Here is a 20,695-nt window from a genome sequence, read left to right as displayed (position 1 = left end):
GTCTGCATAATTTTAAGGTTGTTTCCATATACAGTATTTATTCAGAGTGCCAACCAATTGCTGTAGAAACCATGATCTTAGTTCTCTTTCAATATCCCTGTGATGTTGCTGACATTATAAACAAAATATGCGGAAATCCAGGCCACAGTATAGGTGATAAATGAGTGATCGCTGAGACTCCAGCAGCAGATATTGCTATGAATAATCCTGGTCAGTCCCATGGCAGTGAATGGAGCAGTGGTGACACAAGCACATTACCACTTCATTTACTTAATTTACAATGGTCATTTGAGAATTCCCATTCTTAAGACTGCTGAGTTCTTGCCAGTTGGATATCCCAAGGATCACACATTTATCACCTATCCTGTGTATAAGTAATACATTCCTATATACAGGATAAATAAGAATTTTGTTAACAGGCTGAAAAGAGTATAAAGATTCTTGGTTTGTAATATTACATTAATATAATGCTATATACTATAATCTCTGTTCTTTACCTAAAAAAAAACTGTATACTGTAGATAGATAAACAGAAAGAGATAGATAGATAGATAGATAGATAGATAGATAGATAGATAGATAGATAGGAGATAGATAGATAGATAGATAGATAGATAGATAGATCTTGCTTTATGCATATAGGCTTCTATAGAAATACAAAGCATAATTTACAGTACATTTATCTCCATCTCATTTTTTCTCAGTTGATCAAGTTAAGTTTTACTGTAAAATACAATTTTTACTTCTATGCATTTTTCTTAAAGTTTCTTTGACTTGACTACGATTTTCAAATAAAATTTCCCTGATCTATTTGTTTAAAGTTTATCCAGCCCAGCCGCTATATTAATATTATGTTTAAACCCAAATTGTAATCTACCAAGCACTTTTTCTCACTCTTCTACAAGCTATAGAAGTAATACTGCCGGAATATTACTTTTTCTATAATTTCTAATTTAAAGCTCCACGGTATAATGTGTACCTTAACCAACATAAAAAGCACAGACCCGCAGCCAGATATTACATTTTTAGATTTGCACGCTTCAATAGGCAAGTAATATTAGTCTTTCCAAGGAGACATGTCTGTAAACCTCTCCGCTTGCAAATGCAATAAGAGTAATTGTACTTGAATAAAAACAGGCTGATTAAAATGCCTCGATGCTGTCAGTACAGACAGAATTTTAGAAGAAAAGAAATGTTTCTGCACATTCTCTTGGGGGTTCTTCAGGACATGGTTTATGAGGATAAAAAATAACACATTTTCCAAATATATTGTATTATCTGTAATATCTGTAATAGGTGCAAAAAATTACTAATATTTAGGTGCAAACAGTTGTGTAATTGCACAATTAGCAAAAAATAAATAAATAAAATAAAATGAGTAAAGGGCTTGTCTCATAACTAGGGATGGGAGAACTTTTTAAAAGTTTGCTTCAGCAGGTTTGCAATTTATTGGTGTAAAATTTTCAAACCAAATCTTAAGGAACCATACAAAAACAGCTAAACAATTGCAGATGTTTAGCTGTTTTGATGCGGTCCAGATGTTCTCTTAATACCTACCTGTCCACACTGCCCTGGTGTTCTTAGTCTCTTGTCTCTAGTGTCCTTGCTGCCAAAATCCTACCCCCCTTGATTGGTTGAGCAGCCTTGTCACTCTCAAAACGGAGGATTGACAACCTGCTTTGCCAATCACCTGTCCTGTCAGTAATTGAACGGAATTAAAAACAAAGCTTCCAAAAAATTGCGTAGAAGCATTTTTGCAAAGCTCTTACATGGACGAACCATTTCTACTATTAGGAGAATATAAAATGTGTGTATATATATATATATATATATATATATATATATATATACGCGTGAGAGGTATCTGATTAGCAGACACCTGACTGCCACCACCCATAAGAACTGGATTCACAACACAAGTGTCACTGATGTCGCCTTGGGGACTTCAGAGGGGGGCCGAGCGGTGACCCTGCTCTGAACGCGTTCCCGGGTGCGGCATGTAGCCTGGGATCGCGGCTATTAGCGGGCACGGTCCGATCGCCGTGCCCACTAATCAAGAAATCAGATGCAGCTGTCAAAGTTGACAGTTGCATCTGATTGCTTGCTGTCCCTCATACCTGGTGGTTTAGTGGGGGGGATCGCCCCCCCCCCCCCCCGGGACATTGTCCCAGAGGAGCAATCCACACATCCTTTGCCGTCCGGGGTCAGCGCCGTAATGCAGCAGCCGAAAGCAATCGAGTGCCGATCTCATTTATCTATGCTGTATAACTATACAGCAGAGATCTCAATGAGAGATCAGTGTGCATATACAAGAAGTCCCCCAGGGGGGCTTCTAGGATATGAAATAAATAAATAAATAACGTGTTATTATTGATTTAAAAAAAATCCCCTAATAAAAGTTTGAATCACCCCCCCCCTTTCCCATGTTAAAAATAAAAATACATAAATAAATAAAATAAACATGTTTGGTATCATCACGTGTGTAATCGCCCAAATTATTAATTTAATTCATTCCTGATCTCGCATGGTAAATGGCGTAAGCATAAAAAAATCCCAAAGTGGAAAATTGTGCATTTTTGGTCGCATCAAATCCAGGAAAATTGTAATAAAAAGCGATCAAAAAGTTGCATATGCGCAATCAAGGTACGGATAGAAAGAACACATCATGGCGCAAAAAAATACACCTAAGACAGCCCCATAGACCAAAGGATAAAAGCGCTATAAGCATGGGAATAGAGCGATTTTAAGGAACATATTTATGTTAACAATGGTTTGAATTTTTTTCAAGCCATCACATAATATAAAAGTTATATATGTAACATATCGTTGTAATTGTAACGACTTGAGGAAAATTTATAACAAGTCAGTTTTCCCCCAGGGTGAACGGTGTAAAAACAAACACCCCTCAAATAAAAAAAAATGCGTTCTGGGTTCTTTTTCAATTTCACCACACATTTATTTTTTTCTGGTTTTGCAGTGTTTTTTTTTTTTTTAAAAATCAGCCTGTCATTGCGAAGTACAATTAGTGGCGCAAAAAATAAGGGCTCATGTTGGGTTTTAGGTGAAAAAATGCAACTGCTATGGCCTTTTAAGCACAAGGAGGAAAAAAACGGAAGAGCAAAAATCGAAATTGGCTATGTCCTTAAGGGGTTAAACTCAAAGGTACTGCTGAAGATAGCTGAGCGTTTTAGAACACTGTACTACGGAGTGAACTTAGGCAGTCCCATAGACATTAAAGTCTGAAAGTAGAAACAGGATGCAAAATAAATACCAGGGGTTTGAGGCAATGTTCCCACACAGTATTTTTGCTCAGTATTTTGGTCAGTATTTGGTCAGTACTTGCAACCAAAACCAGGAGTGGATTGGAAACACAGAAAGGCTATGTTCACACACAGTTGGAATTGAGTAGATGGCCATCATTTAATGGCAAATAATTACTGCCATTTTCGTTTTTAAATGACAGCCATCCACTCAATTTCAACAGTGTGTGAACATAGCCTTTCTGTGTTTTCAATCCACTTCTGGTTTTGGTTGAAAAATACTGAGGAAATACTGAGCAAAAATACTATGTGGGAACATAACCTGAAAATGTATAAATGAAAGAAGATTGTTTCCTAAAACTTAGTGAAACTTTACAATTATTTAGATAACCACTATCATATGTAAAAGAGCGAGAGGTTGATCCACACAAAAAGGCACAGTAGTTTATTTGGAAAATCTTTAAAATCGCATGACATGACACCAACGTGCAGTTCCACTCCCCAGCATCATAGCACATTTCTAATGTGTGCCCCCCCCCCCCCTTTGTCACAGATGCTTCACCTTTCATCACCCTTCTTTAAATAAATCAGATCACAGGTGTACAGGTCACACTGTTTCAAACTGAAAATAAAACATTTCCTGCAGGACATACAACAGCTAATAAGTATGGGAAGATTTGAGATTTTCTTAATAGAAGTAAATTACAAATCTATATAACTTTTTGATATCAGTTGATTTGAAAGAAAAATATTTTCGCTGGATAACCCCTTTAATTTTCTTAGTTTTTACCTAATTTACCTAGATTTCGGAATTTTCTGCCAATTTGCTCCGCAGATCCTCTCAAGCTCTGTCAGGTTGGATGGGGAAGTGGGTGAACAGCCATTTTCAGGTCTCTCTAGAGATGTTCGATTGGGTACAAGTCAGGGCACAAGCAAGATCACTCAGTGACATTCATATAGGTGTCCCTAAGCCACTTACGAAACTTCAATCCAGTTTGAGGTCTGAATTTACCAACCAAGTTGTAGAAACATCTCAGATATAATCAATAGAAATTGGAGGACACCAGAACTACATTTCAAGTTTCATAGCACAGGGTCTGAATATCCATGAGCATTTTAGGTTATAGGGTATTGACTGCAGATTGATGGGGAGGCTGCAACATAAAATAATAATAAAAAAAAAAAATGGTCTTACCAAATACATTGTACGTGACATATTGTTGGGGTTCAGAGAAGCCCAGTCAGTTTATTTGCCAGGACAACGTCTATTTACAAAGGAATTGTGTTCGTGAGACAACAGAGTATTTTAACAGAGTAAATTACAAGGAGTTAGCGGTTGACTGTAATAAGCAGTTATTGGGTTATTTGTCAAGAATATGCTGCGTAGGTGTAAATTGATCCTTTACATTCATTTAAAAAAGCATATTCAGTTACAACAAAAATCTGAGGTTCTCTGGGTTCCTGAGATACCATCGAATATGATAATAAACATATGGTATAATAACTATCCAGATAAGCCACTGTAGAATTTCTTCAACATATTTTTTTTTTATGGAGCAGGATTAATAAATTCTTTATTCTTGTTTTCTGTATTGTCTGTATGTGCCAAACAAGAATTCTGCTTTTCCAGTACCATGTACATGGAAACAGTAGTAAATGTAGTAAAATTTCAGGTGAATTTAAACAGATACTCCAGCAAAAAGCTTTTTCCCAGTAATTGAAACACGTTACAAAGTTACATAACTTTGTAATATGCTTCAATCACCTATCTGCCCCTTTCCCTATCTTTTGCCCCCTCAATTCCCCACCAGGAAGTGAAGTAAACTCATTCTTACCTAATGAATGTTGACCCCAGGCTTCTCTGTGAAAGCCATTTTATGACAATGATATCATCAAGAGGGAGGCGGGTCTAAGCCCTGTTAAGCCAGCCTCCCTTTGTCAGAAGATTTAAGCTTGCTCAGCTCTGATTGGCTGAGTAAGATGTAAGCCATCAAATAGTTTTATAGAGTCAGTTAGACATCACAGGAGACAAAGTGCATCATGTAAAAGCCCAAACCAGGATGAAAAAATGAAGCCAGCAACTGGAGCTTTAGGGACCTGCAAACAGCGGGGAATTCAAACGGAGACAGACGCTGGAGGGATGGCAAATGTAAAAACTATGTTTATGATTGATTGTTTTTTTTTATCAGCGCCGAAGTACCTCTTCAGGGTAGCTTCACATGAACTGGATCCGCAGCAGATTTCACGCTGCAAGTTTGCAGCAAAATCCGCTGCGGATCCTGTACTGTGAAGCTGAATGGGTCCCATATGGATCCGCTGCGTGTATGGGACCTGGCCCCTTTAAACCCCCCCCCCGACCTGCTCGGCGCCATAGCTGTGTGTGACACTCCCGGTTCCCCTCACTCCCCATTAGCCAATCAGTGCTGCCTGATTGGCTGATGGGGAGTGAGGGGAACCGGGAGCATCACACACAGCCGCGGCGCCGTGCAGGTAATGTATGCTCGGGGCCGGAGCTGCGGGCAAGCGGCCAGTGGTGGGGTGGTTAAAGGGGCGGGGTCCCATACATGCAGCGGATCCGCTGCGTGTATGGGACCCATTCAGCTTCACAGTACAAGATCTGCAGGGGATTTCACTGCAAACTCACAGCGTGAAATCCGCTGCGGATCCGATATGTGTGAAACTACCCTTAATGTTTATTTAATTTAAAGAGGTGTTACAAGGAAAACAGGTCTATAGTGATGCATTATGTCAATTAGAACATACAAGCATTTCTCAAAAAGTATTATTTGAGAGATATAGGGCTTCTTTGTAGAATACGGGACGTAGGAATAAGCCCTTAGACTTATTAATCCCTTATGTGCCTGCTTTGTTTTATAAGCTGTTGCCTTGGTTACAACAAACTGGGCATCCATTAGGTTCGCTCACACATGCCCAATTTAACTGTAGTCACCTGATCTGTTTTATTATTACTGGCAGTTGGTTTTCAATTCACATGCAAGCAAGGGGGATTGCGGGACAGTGTCTGGACCGTTGCATGGCAGCAGTAGGGTCATAGTTCAGAGAAGAAACCAGGAAATAAACAGATGCATAGCAGAGAAATATGGCACAGTGATATAACATCTGTACACATCTGATTTTACAAGTTTGCATCATGACACAAAACCTTTAAGTCCATGGTCCTCAATATTCAGGTCCAAAAAAGGCAAGTAAGCTTTGAGGGGCAGATTTATCAAACAGTCTAATAGTAAGAATGTTCTTTGTTGCCTATAGCATCCAATCACAGCTCAGCTTTCATTTTCACAGGACTCATTAATATTTTAAAAATTGATCTCTGATTGGTTGTTATGGACTGCTACATATGAGCCCTCTATATAGTTTTTGTGTAATTTGCATGATTTTGTTGATTTCTTCCCACAGAGGTGTCCGGGCTTTTATATGTACACATATCCAGAAAGTATAGTGTGAGTACTAACGTTATACAACAACATGATTTGGTGACACTCAAAAGATATATATGTTTTGTATGTATAGGCACCCCCGAAGATTGCTATATAAATGAAACCTTGCTCTGATAGTACAGTATATCCTTATGTTGCGTTAAATTGGTTTTATTGGAAATTGGAATCCTTAGCCTAAGAAATCTAAAAATCCATTTTAGAGCTGGGACATAACATGACCAAACCAAGAACCTCAAGAGGCCGGCAAGGGTGAGTAAGTGGTGTTTTGGGGGACAGGGACGTGTAAATATGACTTCTTTATTATGTTCCACACACCTCCTGCCTGATCAGGATTTTTAGATTTATCCAGAGTTCTCTATTAATGTAGAATTTTTATATTATGCCTTAGCTATTAGATAAATGTGTAAACATTTTTATATTATTTTAAAATGTAAAAATACTTGACCAAACCAAAAGAAAAGTGAGGGTGGACACCACTGTATGAAGTTAATGAATGCTGTGGGTCAAACTAGAAGCTTAAAGAGGTTGTCCAGGAAAAATTAAATTTTTGCACAGGATAGGAGAAAAGTAGGAGGTCGCAGGGTGTCCAACCTCTGTACCCTCCGCTGATCTTAGTATCGCCCCGCTGGCTTTATTATGAATAGAGCCACGGGTTCATTCCTGTGGAGTACTCGTCTCTTTCCATCGCTACTTAGGATGGAATAGAGCAGGGGGTCATATCTATTCATAACAGAGTCAGCAGGGTTGGATGCAGAGATCTTGGGGGGTACAGAGGTCGGACCTCCCATGATCTCTTTAATAGACCTATGTCTTATGACAACAGATAATGACCTATGTCATTATCTGTTGTGAACATACAAAACTATAACTAAAAAGAATATTCTTTTTACATGAAAATGGAATTAAATGGGTACTCCTGAGGATTCCCCCCCCCCCAAAAAAAAAAAAAAAAAAAAAAAAAAATTAACTGGTACCTAAAAAAAAAGCCTGGAATATTCTATTTTAATATGGACTCTCTACTTGTTTACTGTTCATCCTCTGCATTCGTCTTCTTCCTTTACAGACCTCTATCATGTTGTGTTTATTTTCCATCTTGTTAGCTCACTAGCTCAGCCAAGGCTTTCATTAAATGTGCTTCGCCAGGAAGACATCTGGGAATTAAGCAGCCCACTAGTTCATTAGCCAGTTTTTACCTCTGAGATTTTCTATCAAACTGACTTGTTCCTCTCTAATTCTTCTTATTGTACCCCCTGTGGTAATATTATTAGTTGTGTCCTTATTGCTATGTGCATTAGAAAATCCAATGGAACACTGTCACCTACATATTTTACAATCTATTAGTATGGATTAGTGTGCGAGTTAAAAAAAAAAAAAAAAGACGATATGTTTCCTTAATCAATGTCACTGGCAACTGCCTACCAAGATTATTATATGTCTCAGGGTTCAGTTTTATAGGCACATAAAAGATTGGCCATGAAATGAAATATGATCTAGAAGCAGGTTGGACAGATTGTTATAGGGTAGGGGATGGGAAGTGTGTTCATTGCGTTATTTTGAAGGTACGCTGCCCCAAAAATATAAAATGTTACTTTTTCTGAATAATAATAAATGAGGCGGTTCTGTGCACTGGGGGCGGTCCTATAATATTCCACTGAGGAGGAAGAGATTCATTACAAAATTAATAGGGGACCTTAGCTACTCTTGACCATTTATATACCATTATCCATCTATTCATCAGAACTTTTGGGACCTATGCCATTGCTGTTGCCCTTGAGGTACTGCAAATATTAGGACAGATAGAAGCAGAAGACAAACTTTTTTTTATGTTCACACAACGTCAAAAATAGAGAAAAGGAAGCTGATTTGGATAATCAAAATAACGTCCGTTTTTGGCGCGATTTAACTGACTGCAATGGCAATGCATTCAATGGGAAGATGGACATCCAATGCATTAAATAATGGACTTTTTTACCGTGGATGTCAAAATGATGATCATGATCATTATTTTCGGATGTCTTTCACAAACAGCGGACATTTTTTATTAGTTGTTCACACACAGTTTTTCTTTTTCCACCGTTCTTTCTCCGTTTTTACTATTAAATTCAATGGACTTTTTAATTAAGACACAGCCAAAGTCCAATTAGTAACCCCAAACTAGAATAATGTGCAAACACCAGTCATTGCAATAAGGGAAGGCCAGGCTGCTAAATAACATCCATTATTTTAGGATCGAAATAGTGGATGTCATTTTAAACAGAGCTCAAAAGACGTTGTGTGAATATAGCCTAAGAAAGAAAGAGAAATCAAAACCAAACTATCACCTGCAACCCTCAGTAGTAGTGCAGACTGGCTCCACAGCAGACTTTTAAGAAAGAGGTGGGCCTTACTACCTTATAGACCCAAGGCAGTAAAATGGACTATACCTATATTGTGTATAGGTTCTTAAGAAAAGGGTTAAGTAAACGACAGGTTTCTCCACCCTTGGGAGTAACTCGTAATCTCGCATCATATAGTACATCACGTAATTAAAAAAAATTTAAAAAGCTTTTGACATGTCATACAGACATTGGTTGGGATCTGGGTGCTGAGATTCCATTGATCACTTAACCAAGCAGGGAGAAGTGCTCAGCTGAGCACTTCTCTCCCTGTTTTTCTCTTTACTGCAAGACACATATTCTATGGAACCCCTCTTTTGCACTGCTGAGAAAGAAAGAGAGACAGGGAGAGCTAGCACTCAGTAAAGTGTTGTTCCACATTTATTCTAGTGATCAGTGAGCACCCAGATCCTGATCAAAACTTTTGACATGTCTCTAATGCTACGTTTACATGGAACGATTATCGGGCGAATTTTCGCGATAACGATCGAATTCGAACGATAATCGTACGTGAATATGCGGCGAACGATCGATAAATCGTTCATTTTGATCTTTTAACATGTTCTTATATCGTCGTTCGTAAAAAATTTGCTGATCGTTCCGTGTAAACAGTCGTTCACTGATTTTACCTATGTGTGAGATAGGCTTAAGCGATCGCAAAACGATCACAAAACGAATTTTCTGTACGAGGTATCGTTCCATCTAAACGGTGATCGTTATAAAAAAAAAATTGTTACTTCGAAATCGTTAATCGTACGATCGGGCGAATTATCGCTCTGTGTAAACTTAGCATTATGGTGCGTTTACACAGAAAGATTATCTAACAGATTATCTGCCAAAGATTTGAAGCCAAAGCCAGGAGTGGATTTGAAAAGAGGAGAAATCTCAAGTTTTCCTTTATGATCTGATCTCTGATTATAGTCTGTTCCTGGTTTTGGCTTCAAATCTTTGGCAGATAATCTGTCAGATAATCTTTCTGTGTAAACGCACCATAAGACATTCAATACCTATGTTTATTTATATATATAATTCACAAGGAGAATATGTTTTTTAGATCTCAATATACTGGTACAATATATACTTTGCAACAACATTGCTATACATAATGCAGCAACAACATTGCTACACTAAATGTAACATAGCAACACCATTGCTTTATACATATATACATATATATATATATAGAGAGAGAGCGAGAGAGAGAGAGAGAGAAGGAGAGTAGTAATTGGTTGCTATGGGGAAAAGTAAATCTTATTATAAGACAGCTTAATAAGTTTTCCCCTATGTCTCTATGACGTGTCAAATAATATCGGGGAGGGGAAAAAAGAAAAAAACAACAACATGGGAATGCTCACAAGCCTAGTGTTACCAGTCTTCTTCTTCATACTGAATGTTGGAAATAAATATATATATATATATATATATATATATATATATATATATATATATATATATAGGCATTCCATTAGGCCCCCTTCACACGTCCGGAAAAACCATCCGGATTTCCTATCAGGAAATCCGGACGGATTTCCGGACCCATAGACTTTAATTGGTCACGGACACCCTTCCGGATTTTTCCGGAAGGGTGTCCGTTCCGGAAAATATATCCGGAAAAAATAGGACATGTCCTATTTTTGTCCGGAATTCCGTTCCGGACGCCCCCATAGAAGGCTATGGGGGCGCCGGAATCACGGGCACTTTCCTGATGTACATCAGGAAAGTGCCCGTGATTCCGGATGGTTGACAGCCTGCCGGCACCCCCGCTGCCCGAACGCCGCGCCGCCACCACCCAAGGGATCCCTGCACCCGGACATCAGCTGCCGCCGCCTGGTGACCCCGCAGCGCCGCATCGCATCACCCCGCCGCCGCCGCCGCCCGATGACCCAGCGCCGTATCGCATCACGCCGCCGCCCGCTGACCCCGCATCGCATCACCCCGCCGCCCTCTGACCCCGCATCGCATTACCCCGCCGCGCCGCATCGCCCCGCCGCCCGCTGACCCCGCATCGCATTACCCCTCCGCGCCGCATCGCCCCGCCGCCGTATCGCATCACCCCGCCGCTGCCGCCCGATGACCCCGCCGCCGCATGACATCACCCCGCCGATGACCCCGCCGCATCGCATCATCACCGCCGCCGCCGCCCGATGACCGCGCCGCATCGCATCACCCCGCCGCCACCCCGACCTCTGTTCCCCTCCCTCTCCGAGTCCGCAGCAGCTTGCACCCGCCCGCCCGGGACTCCCACCAGCTGCCGCCGCTGTTCTTCCGCCGCCGACAGGTGAGATACACAGCCCTCTCCCCCCCAATACTAAAACTCCCAACATGTCCTGCTAACAGGCCATGATGGGAGTTGTACTTCTGCAGCCTGTGGCCATCCAGGTTGCAGGAGTACAACTCTCATCATGTCCCTGTTGACAGGTCATGATGGGAGTTGTACTTCTGCAGCCTGTGGCCATCTAGGTTGCAGAAGTACAACTCTCATCATGCCCCTGTTGGAAACACTTTTTTTTACTCATCAGGAAATCCTGAAGGTTTTTCCTGATGGTTTCCTGATGGTAAAAACGGATTACTGTCAGGAAATCCTGATACTATCCTGATGACATTTGAGGTCTCCTGATCAGGATTTCCTGACAGTAAAAACTGACACGGACGTGTGAATGGGGCCTTATACAGTAAATGACCTGGATAATAAAGTCAGCCATGGTAAAACTGTATAATGTTTTTTTTTGTTTTGTTTTTTTCCAATAGAGGATATGAGCACGGAAAATTAACATTTTTTTCAGGTTTTCTATTTTGCCGGGTCATTGTTTTAGTCTATAAAATCGTGAGATAAACTGTAGCAAAATAAATACCTCAAGTTCTACAGCTCAGGGGGACTGACAGGGTAGTGATGGTTTCCTACTGTGAACCAGCTCTATAATGCTTACCAATAAGTACCTCCACACAAGGAATAAAAATTAGGCAACCAAACACCTCCAGTGTTACAAGAATTTTCCTTGCTGGGCGTTTCTTTTTGAATGTCTATCTTTCCGTATGAACAAAAACAAAATCCAAAAGCAATGGTGAACCCCTCCCCCACCCCACCCCCCCAACAGCAAACTAAAGTGTATATGACATAATCTGCACAGCTGGATTACTTGTATTGCAATCTTTACTATCTGTAAAGTATTACTGAATATTCTTTTATGCACTAATAAAGTGTCACTGTCATTTGGAAAAACTTTTAGAGACATGTCAAAAGTTTTGATTGGTCCGGGTGTGAGTGTTCAGACCCGTACCAATGGTGAGAACGAGTGGGGAGAGAATCACGCTCTAGTGTGTCTGTTCCCCACTGTGTGACATAATATCAGCCAAGCTCCATAGACTAACATAGGCAATCAGTTGGAGCTCAAATTTTTTAAATGTCTCTATGACATTTCAAAGGTTTTTCCAAACGACAGGTACACTTTAAGATTTTAATGACAGCTATTTCCTCGACTCAACAACTGAGTGCAAACGGGAGCAGATCCAGGTAAAAGCAAGGAACATAAAAGTACTATGAATATACTAAAAATGTATTCAAAATGACACAACGCATTTCAGGATATTACCGATCCCTTTCTCAAGGTAAGACACTGGAGAAAGGGATCGTTAAGACCCTGAAATGCGTTGTGTTTTTAATAATTTATTAGTATATTTTTAGTACTTTTTATGTGCTTTTACCTGGACCTGCGCCGTTTGGACCCATTTTTGGAGTGGAGGAAATAGCTGTCATTACAATCCTGTTGTGGTTACCTGGGATTGGCTGCGGTTCATATACTTGCTGTGGTTTAGAGTTGTGCCTTGCATTCATACTACACCATCAGGTTAAAATCTCAATTTTCTCTCTTCCCCCATGTCTTTTAATTGATTTCTACACTATAGAGCGCTGTTTATTTTTGTATTACTTTAAGATTTTAGGGAGCAATAGTGAGACATTTGACATCACTGCACTACCTTCATTAGTAAATGTAGTATAGTTGTTAATATAGTATTGATATATATACTGTATATATATATATATATATATATATATATATATATATATATAAAAAATTATTATTATTATTATTATTTTTTTTTACCCTGGATGTAAAGAACAAAAATCTATTCTAGCATTTTGATTCTTTCCTTGGCAGGAGGAAAGGCTTTATAAAAAAATATGTATTACAGAAAGTGAGGATGGAGCATACCATGTGCTCTGTGTAGGAGATAAGTAGCAAGAAAGAGAGAAATAGCTTCAGAAAGTGTGGGCTGCATGTGAGCCTCCAGATGATCTGCACTGTCCATACTAGGTAAAGAGTCATCCTTATCATCTTAGCATCGGGGCTTATTGTAATCATTTGCTTGCTTTGCTGCTGCTGTTACTTCATTCCTGCACACACATAACCTTGTAAATCCAGTGCATCAGTAACCCATTCTCCCCTACGTAATGTATAACAGTGCAATTTGTTTAGTGCTTAGGGAGATGCTGCCATTGATTGGCTCTGCTCTGCTTTCACTAGAGAGCTGTGAGGGGGAACAGATTCATAAAAAGTCTAGATCTATTTCTGTAAATCCACACACTGAGCATTGGGCTCTCCAAGTAGATTCAATTAGGAGCCAAGTGATACACAGAGCTCAGCTATGTACATCCAAGTCTTTGGTTTAGTGATCAGTTAGGGTTTCAGTACCTAGATGCCTACTAATAAAACTTACGAAATGTCACTATGACATGTAAAATACTTTATAAAAATTATATATATTCTTTAAAAAGGAACAAGAGACTTGCGACACGTGACAGATTAATGAGACTATGAACCGTAAAATATCAAGCAATGTAAGGATTTTCCTGTACAGCAACACTTCAACAAATCATAAAGCAAGTCATGCTGTAAAGATGCAGCTAAATGTACACGGTATGAAGAGCAGCATGGGCATCCATAATGGAGGAATAAAAGCTAGAACACATTTTCGCATTCTTCAAACACTTCAGCTTGATTATGATTGAAGTCACCTTTTCATCTCGTCACTTAATCAGTTGTAGCACAAGAATTCAGCTTAGTGGCGGCATTAGGACAGCAATCAAAGTGCAAGAGAAAGTGAGGCACTTTATTGTCACACACTCCCACCAGACAGCTCATCATATAAAGTTATATGGATGTCCTATTTGTAGCTTACAGGCTTGTAAAGACTGATGGATTTTCACAGTAATTTGATAGACTGCATATAGTGTATAAGTGACAGACCACAAACAACCTTTTACTTTTAAATACAATAAATAAGAATATATATAATATGTCTGGCTTTTGAGGATGCAAAGGAAACAGGTATAGGCTAAGTTCACACAAAGTCAAAAATAGAGAAAAGGCATCTGATTTTTATATTTAAAAAAAGTCCATTTTTGCCCACGATTTAACTGACTGCAATGGCAATCCATTGAAGTCGATGAGAAGACGGACGTCCGATGCACACAAGGCATTGAATTACAGACGTTTTTTACCGCGGACGTCAAAATAATTAACATGATTATTATTTCCGGACGTCTTTTGCAAACAGCGGATGTTTTTTATTAGTTGTTCACACACAGTTTTTCTTTTTTCACCGTCCTTTCTCTGTTTTTACTATTAAATTCAATGGACTTTTCAATTAAGCCGCACCCAAGTCCAATTAGTAACCCCAAACTAAAATAATGTACCAACAGATGACATTGCACTAAGGGAAGGCCAGAGAGCTAAATGACGTCCGTTATTTTAGCCTCAAAATAACAGACGCAATTTTAAATGGAGCTGAAAAAACATTGTGTGAACATAGCCATAAGCACAGAGAAAGACAACGCTGTTTGTGAGCAGGATAGAGACACATGGGGGGGAGATTTATCAAAGGGTGTAAAATTTAGACTGGTGCAAACAACCCACAGCAACCAATCACAGCTCAGCTTTAGGCAGTGCTGAAAGGAAAGAGGAGCTGTGATTGGTTGCTGTGGGCAGTTTGCACCAGTCTAAATTTTACACCCTTGGATAAATCTCCCCATGGGGTCTATTTTTTAAGATTAGCATTTAACATTTCTAAAAGAGAAAGAACTTGTTGCATGGCGCAGTATTCCCCAATATGACACACCTATTTAAGGGAATGTCATACATACTACTTAATAAAATCAGGCTGTACCTAGTAACGTGCCCCTCTAATTTTTTAAAATTATTATAAAACTGGCAGCAATGGCCATTATTTACTAATACAAATGAAAATTGCATTGGAATAGGTATTGGCATAGATATGTATACTATAGCTATATATGTACACAGGCCAGTCAGACCACTGCTTTTAGAGCAGAAAGGTCATTTAGTTACCTAGGCAACGATAGGTGAGCTGTCAACGATAGGTGAAAAAGAGCAGCATATCAGAAGACAAATTTGCTAAATAAATGTAAATGCAAAAATATTTAACTTTCCGTGCTCTACAAGTATTGGTCTGAAAACTGACATCTCTTTACAACTCTTTAACACTGATTTCCATTTATTTTACAGTACCCCATCAGTGGGCACCCACATCTGCTGTTTAAGGCTATGTTCACACTGCATATGAATCCGTCCGTAGATCGTACGCCGCCGTACATATGCGGCTGAAACTACGGGCGTGGGAAAAATCGACATGCGGATGGATGCATACGAACCGAGAACATACGCCCGTAGTAGAGTTATGCTTCCCTAGCTTGTTTCGTAGCGATCTAAAGCTGGTCATTTATTTGGAAATCTTCGCCCAGCCCCGTCAACCACACAGAACCTTTTGGATCGAAAAATCAAGTTCAATTTGGCTGAAATAAGTACTTCGTAGGAGACCGCATGGAAATCCACGGCCGTGAGTTTCAACATTTCCGTCCTCAAACAATGGTCTTGTTCATTTTTCACGGCGCCGTATACGATCCGGCCGTAAGCTCATACGTAGTGTGCACTGTGCGGGCATATATCGTATACTTTCAAGCAAACGCATCAACCTCAAAAGTACGTGCGTATATTCGCGGTTCGCACTACGGACGAATTCATACGCAGTGTGAACATAGCCTAAAGGGGCAAGTCCTGCATCTTATTTATAGTTTACCAGGAACAACTCCATACTTTTAGTAGTGGTTGTGCCTGGTGTTATGGCTCATATATACCTTAATTCTTCAGCTTATTGAAGTAAATTGTAGCTTTTGTAGATGGAAAACTCCTTTGAGTCTATGTTTGCACACAGTTCTTTTTTGGCCATTAGACTGCTTTCTTTTAGGACGGCCATCATTTTGAATCCAAATAACAACCGCTATTTCATAATGAAGGATGTTATTTGTAAATACGATAAAATAATGTCTTTTATTTGCACTCTAGCTTCTGTGCCTAAAAAGTAGCCGTTGAATGGTGCGAAAAATAAAAAAAAAGTGTGTGAACATAGCCTAAAGCTGGAACCACTTTATTACATATTGCCTTTGCTGGATTAATGCCATGACAGGTGACTACCTGCTTACCATAGTCTGAAAAGGAAGACACCGATAAGACAGTGGTAGTAAATTGGGTAATTCTTCTCATGAATGGTCCACTCTATCTACATTTACTTTACCTTCTTACGAATGGTGCGCTCTATCTATATTTACTTTACCTTCTCATGAATGGTCGACTCTAACTACATTCTACAACTACAAGTCTGATGCAGGGCTTGATTGCCCGAAACAGCTGTCACTCTGCTTGAAGCATGTATCTGGCATCTTAGCCTGTTGTCCTATGGATTTTATTGATGAAATGAAAATTGCTAATTTTTCATATGTTGGTGAGTGCTCTACTACTTCTTCCTTATATTTTACTGGATGGACTTTTTTGAATTGGAGATTGCACCACTAGGAAACATTTAAAAGACTCTCTTGATGCTGCTGTACATAGAAACATAGAAGATACCCGTCAGAAAAAGACTGTTGGGTCCATCTAGTCTGCCCTTTTAGTATTTCCATTCTTATTATCTTTGGATATATATATGTTTATTCCAGGCATGTTTATATTCTGTTATTGTAGATTTACCAACCACATCTGCTGGAAGTTTGTTCCAAGTATCTACTACTCTTTCAGTAAAATAATATATTCTTACATTGCTTCTGATCTTTCCCCCAGATAACCTCTCACTGTGTCCTCTTCTTCTTGAGCTCAGTTTTTTTTTTATAAAAACACTTCCCTCCTGAACCTTATTTAGTCCTTTAACATACTTAAAGGTTTCAATTATGTCCCCCCTTTCCCTTCTTTTCTCCAGACTATACAGATTCAAATCCTTAAGTCTTTCCTAATATGGTTTATGCCTGACACCCTCTACCATTTTTGTAGCCGTCTTTGGACTCGCTCTATTTTATTAATAACCTTTTGTAGGGAAGGTCTTCAGAGCTGGACACAGTATTGCAGATGTGGCCTCACTAGAGCTCTATACAGCAGGATCATAAACTCCCTCTGCCTACTAGTTATATCTCTAGCTATACACCCCAGCATGTGATTTGCTTTCCCCACTGCCTGGTTGCACTGGTGACTTTAAGGTTGTCAGAAATCACTACTAGCTATTTATACTAGGAAGTGCAGATCACTATATCTTGCTGACTAACTACATTTATTTTAACTGTTCTGTTCCCTGACCATCCTTCGAAAACATCCTGAAGCTATTCTAACATGCACCTATCCCCCTCTCATCTCAGATGTGGCAATTTCAAAATGGCCAGAGGAAGTGGGAACAAGACATATAAGACCTTTTCTGCTCCTTGGAAACCCCTTTAAGTTTATTCCAGCGCTGCATAGGCTATATCCTTAAATGATGTCTATGGCAAAAAATGTTGCCACCAAACCTTTGCTTTTTGAACCTTTTCTTCTTTCGGAAACATTGAATAAATAGTGAGTATTCAGTATTTAATAAGGTTGGAATAGCCAATAATTTCCCAATGAAATGTAGGCCTCTTGTTACAACATATAATTGCACAAATCATCATGAAAATAACACATGCACTGATAATTAATGCAGTGTCTTATAAATGACTGAGGATAAAATAGCAATGTGAGTATAAACATAATTAAACTTGTATTTCAGTCTGTAACATTGTGGCATAACATCAATTGAATCCATTGGCTTTTTAATGTTGCTATCCTTGATGGAATGTGCCAAACTGTTCAGATATTTAAACCGTGTTTTAAAATGTCTTTAGCAATATAAGACAATGACCTATATGTTAGCAACACTGTGAACAACAGAATCACTATATCAATATTGGATAAGCCCGCTGATTAATTTATAGCAACATAAAAGATATTTATGGCTTTGAACCTGGCAGGCAAGTGCACAAGAATGTCAGTGGGAGGGAGTTCTAATTCCCTTCCAGTTCTGGCATGAAAGCCGTCTTGAATGTAAACTGAACAGGGAAGCTACTTTTATAACAGCATGATCTGGGACAAAGCAAAGAAATATTGCACTAGATCTTTTTTCTTTAACTTTAAAGTATTTTGTGCATGTTAAAAACCGCGCATCTAGTACTTGTTTTAACGGTGACATTGGTAGTTCAAGGGTTACCAAGGTCACAATTACAAGTATACCTCCAGTGTTTGATTTGAACAATTACTATCCTGCAGCACTGTGCAAGTCATTTCTCTAATGTATATGTATTTCATAGTTGGCATTGGAATAGGGTTCCTAGAGCCCATTCTCCCTGCTGCATATAAGTATGCCATATGAGATGTGCTTCCTAGTGCAACCCTATAGTTTCCATCTCATCCATAAGACCCAGCTCCACAGACTTACATTAAGCTTGGTCTCACGATGGGCTAGTTGCAGAATGTAGAATGAGCGCTAGGAAGCCTATTCTGCCACTGAATTTATAATAGTAATTTAAATTATAGTAATTTTTCACAAAAAAATCACCCACACCACTGGAGGTAAATTTTAATTGTCTATTTTTATCACTTAACCATTAATTTGTTGGCTGTAGTTTTAGTAGAATGCAGATTGCTATTGGCTATGTTCACACATAGAAAAAAATGGTATGTGTGAGTTCAACTGCTAATAGTTAGTCGAGGTTAACCTATGGAGTGTCTGTACCCTACAGACTTAGGTATAAATATGAAATATGAGAAGGTATAGGTCCTCAAGACTAACAAGAAATATTATGATATGGTGATAAAAATGATTGGTAAACAATAGATAGACTGAAAATATAAAACAATTTACTGGGAAATGTAGAGAATAGTGGATTAAAAATAATGGGCTAAAAATTTCATCTCTTTAGTGCTAAATAGACAGACATATAGATAATACATAAAAACAAGACATAAGACACAATGATAAAACCAGATCGGTACTAATAAAGGATAATAAACAAATAATGAGCATTAATAGATAAATTGGCAATGTGCAAAGTCTGATTAAGTCATAAATAGAATGTTCTCGATAAAGGTTCATCCGTGGCTGGGATGTATTGGTTGAGTTGGCAATCAAGTATCTAAGTTCATCAATATATGGCGTATTGTCAGACTACATGCATTGCAGTAGCTTGTGATAATTAGGCAATCGAATAGCAAAGTTCAACACTGAGTGGTGTATAGGCAGACTGAGTCCGCTGTAACAGCCTGGGTGTATTACAGCGACGTCTGATCGTTTAGACGTAACTGTAATGTGGCTACTCGATCAACAAAGTTCATCCGTGGTCAGTATTAACGGAATATATGTAATAATGGATATCAATGATCCATACCCGCTATAGCTGACTAAGAGAGTAGCCGACAATGTGTACGACTATTTGCGGCAGATTTGGCTAGTTAGATACGTTGACACGCTGATGTGCAATTATATTCAACCAATCACCAGCAGCCCACCAAGGATATATACCCACTGAGACTGGGACTACATCACTATCTCTTTTGCTGTTGAGAAAGATACTAAGAAAGTATCGAAACGCGTCCAGCTTTCATTAACATTTTCATCCATCTATATTCAGCATGCTAAAACCTCAAATTGGCTAACTACATTGCAAGCCATTCTTAATTCAAACTTGGCGCCAATTCAGCCACGAGGTCCCGCGGGCAACACTTACCACTGCGCATGACCGGAGCTCCGATCTGTACTTAAACCAAGGCAGAGTGCGGCACACGCCTCCAGCGTCAGGAGCAGGACATCATACAAGGGACCACTGCTTGGAATATCCCCAGCTCGCAAGACGGGTGAGAGGTGTATCATACACCATACCAACTTATACCTCCTGCATGCACGCCAATCACATCAGCGTGTCAACGTATCTAACTAGCCAAATCTGCCGCAAATAGTCGTACACATTGTCGGCTACTCTCTTAGTCAGCTATAGCGGGTATGGATCATTGATATCCATTATTACATATATTCCGTTAATACTGACCACGGATGAACTTTGTTGATCGAGTAGCCACATTACAGTTACGTCTAAACGATCAGACGTCGCTGTAATACACCCAGGCTGTTACAGCGGACTCAGTCTGCCTATACACCACTCAGTGTTGAACTTTGCTATTCGATTGCCTAATTATCACAAGCTACTGCAATGCATGTAGTCTGACAATACGCCATATATTGATGAACTTAGATA

At 39.3% G+C, this 20,695-nt stretch overlaps 1 protein-coding gene and 1 long non-coding RNA gene across 4 annotated transcripts in view; one reads left to right on the top strand and one right to left on the bottom strand.

The window, feature by feature from the left end:
• AUTS2 (activator of transcription and developmental regulator AUTS2) overlaps positions 1-20,695 on the bottom strand; it is a 1,036,368-nt gene that overhangs the window by 916,721 nt on the left and 98,952 nt on the right. The window lies entirely within an intron of this gene.
• LOC138793785 (uncharacterized) overlaps positions 6,287-20,695 on the top strand; it is a 38,475-nt gene continuing 24,066 nt past the window's right edge. Inside the window, exons 1-2 of the long non-coding RNA XR_011363350.1 lie at positions 6,287-6,462; positions 13,251-13,406. This is a non-coding gene — a long non-coding RNA (uncharacterized lncRNA). The remainder of the gene's footprint in view (positions 6,463-13,250; positions 13,407-20,695) is intronic.

The sequence above is a fragment of the Dendropsophus ebraccatus genome, chromosome 5 (assembly GCF_027789765.1).
Source record: "Dendropsophus ebraccatus isolate aDenEbr1 chromosome 5, aDenEbr1.pat, whole genome shotgun sequence".
Taxonomy (NCBI): Eukaryota; Metazoa; Chordata; class Amphibia; order Anura; family Hylidae; genus Dendropsophus; species Dendropsophus ebraccatus.
Note: the sequence above shows the minus strand (reverse complement) of the source record. Positions and strands in the feature narration are given on the sequence as shown.